Genomic DNA, 6,517 nt, shown 5'->3' on the forward strand with positions numbered 1-6,517 from the left:
AAGAGACTCTTTCACATTAGACTCCCAAAGTTGCTAAAGTCTAATTCCATTTTAATGTTCCACAATCCATATTCCATTAGAGGAAAACAAGATTCCAACCATTTCAAAAAATTGAAAATCCTATTCTAATTGGTGTGAATTACAATACCCAATCCTTCCTTGCTACACTCTAACTACATTAGAGACTCTTTCACAACAAAAAGACATAACAAATTACTCTTCAGCTCTACTAAATTTCGATAAAGAACAATTCGCAAACGCTCAAAATTGAGTCTTTCTCTATTCATCATTTTCAAATTTACCCCCTTTTTTATGACGTAGAACCTCACTAAGGCACGGCCCTTTGGACCCACCTCAGGAGAGTAAACCAGAGATACACAACCCCATCCGCCAAAAATTACCCTAAGATTACAATTTCACCTATCCAAATCACCTAAGATCATCAAAACCCTAATTCACAAAATTATCAAATTCACCCAAGATTAAATGATTAAAATTTAATATATATATATATATATATATATATATATATAATACCAAAAGAAACCCTAAAACCCTAATTAGACCTTCTCTTATCGATCTTTCAACATTTCTATCAATCAAACCACCAATTCAAAACCTATCAGAGAGAGAGAGAGAGACGAACCTCGCACTGGCGAGCGTTGCTGTGATTGAGCCACTGCAAAAGGCAATCCTGATGAACATACTTGATGCTTCCGCTACAAGCACACGGGTACCGGAGCGGGTTATCGGAGTCGCCCGGGTTCCGGCAGATCCGGCACACGTCCTCCTCCTCCTCCTCCTCTTCCTCATACCTCGCCTCCACGCTCCCCTTCAAACCTCGAGGCGACAGCGACGAATTCGAAGCCGAATACGACGCCGCTTTCACGCTGCTGCCAGAAACGCCGCCATTCTCATTGTTGCCGTCTATGCTCGGCGCCACCTCCGGGGCGATCTCCATCTTTGGACGAGTTTTCGGGATCGTCGAGTCGAGTTAACCCAGTGAGTTCAGAAACGGGCCCCCCACTCGGTTTTGGGTACTTGAAAAAATAAAAAAGGCTTTCTCTTCTCTGAAAGGAAAGCTATTATCTGAAGAAGAAGATGGAGAAATTGGGGGGTTTTTATTTGTGTTCCGATTTTGCCCCAGTGGATTGTGACATAATGACGGTTTTATCCCTGTGAGTTTGGATTAATTACCGTTATCGTCTGCCGTCCCACGCGTATGTCGGATGACGTGGACGCGGGTGATTAGTCTGTTGCAGTGTTGTTCGAATGTTCATGGACAATCACTTTTTTGATGCCTTTAACCCGTTATTAGACATATCATTCCCCTTTTTTTTTCACAAAACGTGGTAACTTGCTATTTGTCGGTGTCTACAAAGCAGCAACTTACTCATCAATATGATATACTTTTCTCATGGGTTGTGACTTGTGAATAATATTGACTTGCATTTGAATACGCTGATAAAATCAATTAGTGTCTTGATTTAATGATGAAAGATAATTATTATGGATTAGATTTGTATCGCTCTAAATTAATGGTTAGATTTGGATTGGAAAATGGATATGATCTTAGAGCAAGTTATCTTCTTGTACTTACCAAAAGTTTAATGACGACATGTAAGTCCCTTTCAATTTTCCTTTTTTATCACGTTCCGAGTTCTATCTTGCAAGAAATTGGGCTTTCTAGGCATTTTTTTTTTCCTTTTCTTTTTTAGAATTATACCTAATTGGGCTTCCAAGGGTTTTCAAATAGCTAAGGTCGATTAAGCCAACAACCAAACAATGATCAATATTGATGCCGTACATCTTATATGGCCATACAACCTAGAGGAAAGTTCTAAATGGATCTTTATATGTAGATAGAAAGGTTAGATTCATGGTTACCCATAAGTTAAGATAATATACTTTCTAACTTGTGATGTAAGGAGTGTCACATTGGTTTAAATGATAAAGTTTGCCCTTTAATATATCTACCCAAGAGGGTAAAGTGATACTAGGCATCTGGGTGGCAGACTAGTAGGCTCACCTATGGATATTCAAATCTAAGGGAGGATTGCAATTCATAATTGCTACTAACAGGTTTTTGAGTCATCACACATATATTTTTTTCTTTTGTTGAGAATAAAAACTTTTATTAACAGAAACAAGATACAAACTGAGCATTCTCCTTAATTACATCTAGAACAGATGGAGGAGTTGAATTAGAATCAAAGAAGCCAAAAAAATCTATTTGAAAGTGACCAATGGTTGAGAACATGAGCAGCCTAGTTAGCCTTTATAAGAACTCAGTTAAAAGAAGAAGAAGGAACTAAACTAGCTAAATACTTTCTTGCAAAATATTACTAACTCTTCATGGAATAGAATCAGTGGAGGAAGTCAAACCTTTGATGCAAACCTGACAGTCACTTTCAAAACTTACATTGATAAGTTTGTTATTCATCGCAGTAGAAATAGCCCATCTAAGTGCCTCAGCCTCAACTTGGATAGGGATGTTGGTGTTCACTTTGAGGGAACAAGCAAACACCAAATTCCCTCTCCAATCTCTGGCAATCATGGCAATAGCTAAGTCAAATTTTCTCATATATGCATCACAATTTATTTTCGTTCTCTCCCTTGTTAGATTATTCCAATGAGTGACCATCACACATAAAATGATAAACATACACATGGATGCATGAACATACAAAAGATGATATTTTGTAGACAACGTATAACAAAGTACATCCAACATAATATAGCTTGGTCAATAAATCTTAATCAAAGCTTAACTTTCAATATCCCCAGTGAAGGGTTTAAAAAAAAAATATCCCTAGTGAAGGCATCATTGTGAGAACCACAACCCCAACATCTCTCTTGGTCTCTCCCATATCAAAACTCTTTTTTTGCTTTCTCTTTCTCACTCCCACAATAGATCAAGAAGGTTCATGTTGGGACTTGAGCTCTTCTTTGGTCCTTCAAGTCGATGAAGGTAGATTTAACCCCACAATACGATCACCAAAATCAAGTTGGAAACAAGCTCACGAGAGGAGACAAAAGTGATTATGCAAAAACACACACGCTCTCTTTGTCTTTGGTTTTTTGTGCAAATTTGTTGATTATGCAAAGAAGGATGTTGATTTATCTATTGTGGGGATCATTCGGTTGATAGGCCCATAGGATTCAGAATCGGTTGAGGATTGTTGGGCCAGTGGCCCATCCGAGGTCGTGCACCCGTCCGAGGACGCCATGTTCCTCGGCATTATGCGTCCGAGGACGATCGCGTCCGAAGACGACCAGGACGTGGTATTACCACGATCAGATCTCAGAAGTAGGTCATCTCAAGGGGTAGAGTAGCCGACTAAAGATGAAAGAGATAAGGCAAACAAATATCTGAAACTATAGCTGCCTCCGCATTAATGACCTCTCAACCAACTCTCTGGCCGCATTAATGTGGAGGTGATACCTGAGCAGTAGGGAAGCAGCCTTACAGCTGCCCATAGGAAGTTCCAGGAGGCGCCAGATGGGACAGAAAGAAATCCCACGGACACAATCTACACGTGTTCGGTGAAGATGGATCGCGAAGGGGAGTATATAAACTAAAAGAGGGACATGAAGAAGGGGATCGAGAAAAAAAGGAGAACACACATAAAACTGAAGAGAAAGAAGGAAGAAGAAAGGGAGAGAGAGTAACACTAGGGACTTAAGAAAAGACGTTGATTATACCAACAAAAGAAAAGGAAAACATGGTATGGGCTTGAGAGAAAATCTTGGAGGTAGATACCACAGTTAATCTAACTCTTTACACCCACGCTCTACAAATCATGTTGTCTGGGCCTTTTACGTACGAACCCAATACTGTTTAGGTTCGTCACCAAATCGTGTCCTTACAATTGGCGCCGTCTGTGGGAAGAGCTTGTATTAGCTTGTACAACCTCCGACACAACGTTTTCGATGGAAGGAGTGGAACTGCCTCACCCCGCAGCGGGGCTGCATCAGGGTGATATCAGCCCGCATCAGGCGGAGTCAAGGGGCTCTCAGCATGATGGTCCTCGAAAAAGTCCCGAACGGAGGGAAGTCCAGGAGGGGAGCATACATACTACCCACACCACGAGAACCCGTACACGCGGGAAGAGTCACGTTTCCCACGTGAAGCATGATGGGGATCTGCAACGTGAAATTGCAGACTTGAAGAGAGAGTTACGTCATGCACGACGGGAGCGTTCCCCACCTCGCTCCGAACTATCATCCGGGGAGTCGGATGGAACTAGTTACAGGCGGAGATCGAGAACTCCGCAGAGGGAGACTTTCTCCTACGAGGAGGAACGTCGCCATAGGCGTAGGCGCAAAAGTCCAACTAGTAGGGGCGTGGGAAACGATGCCATGAACAAAGCCTTGAGTCAAATTTCCAGGTAACCCTTTACAAGAAGCATAGATGATGCTACCCATCCTCGGCGGTTCAATCAACCTACGTTCTCTCTGTATGATGGCCATTCGGATCCGGTGGAACATGTAAGCTATTACAGCCAGAAGATGGCTATTCATTCCAGAGATGATGCCCTGATGTGCAAGATTTTTCCGTCGAGCTTGGGCCCGACGGTGATGAGGTGGTTCAATGGCTTAAGGGCCAACTCTATTGGATCTTTCAAAGCACTGACCCAGGCTTTTGGTGCTCGTTTTATTACATGCAGCAGGACTCCTTTGCCGCTGGGGTCCTTGTTGACCTTGTCTATGCGAGAGGGCGAGACTCTCAAGAGTTATTCGGATAGGTACTGGGAGATGTTCAACGAAATAGGAGGGAAGAATGACGCTGTGGCCATAACTACTTTCAAAGCCGGCCTCCCAGCTGATCACGACTTGAGGAAATCCTTGACGGGTAAACCTGTTACCAGTGTGCGCCAACTGATGGACAGAATAGAGAAGTACAAAAGGATAGAGGAGGATCAGTTTCAGGGGAAAGGAAAGGCCAAGATGATCCCTCAGGAGAGGAGGGATTTCAGGTCGGATCGTTATAATAACAACCGACCAAGGCGGGACTTTGTTGGCCAGTCGGTCTCGGCAGATGCCCAGGTCGTTAATGCGGTATTTCGGGAGCCTGTTCAGCAGGTTTTGGAGAAGATAAAGGACGAGCCATTTTTCAAATGGCCTAACAGGATGGCAGGAGAGCCTACAAAACGCAACCCGAGTTTGTATTGCCATTACCATCAGGACCATGGACACACGACAGACAACTGCAGAAATTTATGGGACCATTTGGAGCAATTGGTCCGGGAAGGAAAATTAAGGCAGCTCTTGCATCACTCTAGTGGAAGGGCGAGCCAAGCAGGTTCCGAGGTGCGTGGGGATGCTTCATCAAGGCTCCCTCGGGGAACAATCAACGTCATCTTTGCGGCCCCAGGGAGGACTGGATCTTGCCCCACCAGAGTGTTGTCGGTGTCCCGATCCCCGGCTGAGGATCGTTCTCAAGCATGGAAGAGAGCCAAGAAGCGTGTCTCCTTGGTTTTGGGTTTTTCAGACGAAGATTTGGAGGGAACCATACAACCCCATGAGGATGCCTTGGTGGTAACGCTGAGGATCAGTGGGTACGATGTCCGAAGGGTGATGGTTGATCAGGGAAGTGCAGCGGATGTGATGTATCCGGATTTGTACAAGGGGCTTGGTTTGAAGCAGCAGGACTTGACAACCTATAATTCCCCTCTGGTCAGTTTTGAGGGAAGGTTAGTCATTCCCATGGGACTAATCAGGTTGCCCGTGCAGTCAGGCACGGAGGTGGTGGAGGTGGATTTTATTGTCGTAGATGTTTTTTCTCCGTATACGGCTATCCTGGGCAGACCCTGGCTTCACACACTTAAAGCGGTTTCATCTACCCTGCATCAGAAGGTGAAGTATCCGTCCGGAGACCAAGTGCTGGAGATAGTAGGGAACCAAGCGGCTGCTCGGCAATGCCAGGTAGCGGCTATACTGCATCGGCCTGAGGAAGAAACCTCGGCTACAGCCGATAATGAGTCATAGCAATTAAAGACCCCAGCATCAGGTTTAGACGTACCAACCAATGGGGTAGAGTGTGAAGATCTGGAGAAGGTGACCGTTGCTGATGATCCAGAGAAATTCTTTCGGGTTGGGGCCAAGTTGCCTCTGGAAGAGAAAGCGAGTTTGCTGGAGTTCCTTCGAACTAATGTGGACGTCTTTGCATGGGACCCGTATGAGGCTCCAGGAGTAGACCCAAATTTTATTTGTCATCGACTCAATGTAAACCCTGCCGTTCCCCCTAGAAGGCAAATTCCTCGGCGACCATCGAAAGAGCATGCCGAGGCAGTCCGAAGTGAAGTTGCCAAGCTCAAACAGGCTGGGGCTATCAAAGAAGTCTTTTACCCCCAATGGCTGGCCAATACGGTGGTAGTGAAGAAGAAGACGGGGAAGTGGCGAGTGTGCGTGGATTTCACGGATCTTAATAAGGCATGCCCCAAAGACCCATTTCCTATGCCAAAGATTGACCAGCTGGTGGACGCGACCGTGGGCCACCCTAGGATGAGCTTCT

The sequence above is a fragment of the Quercus lobata genome, chromosome 11 (assembly GCF_001633185.2).
Source record: "Quercus lobata isolate SW786 chromosome 11, ValleyOak3.0 Primary Assembly, whole genome shotgun sequence".
Taxonomy (NCBI): Eukaryota; Viridiplantae; Streptophyta; class Magnoliopsida; order Fagales; family Fagaceae; genus Quercus; species Quercus lobata.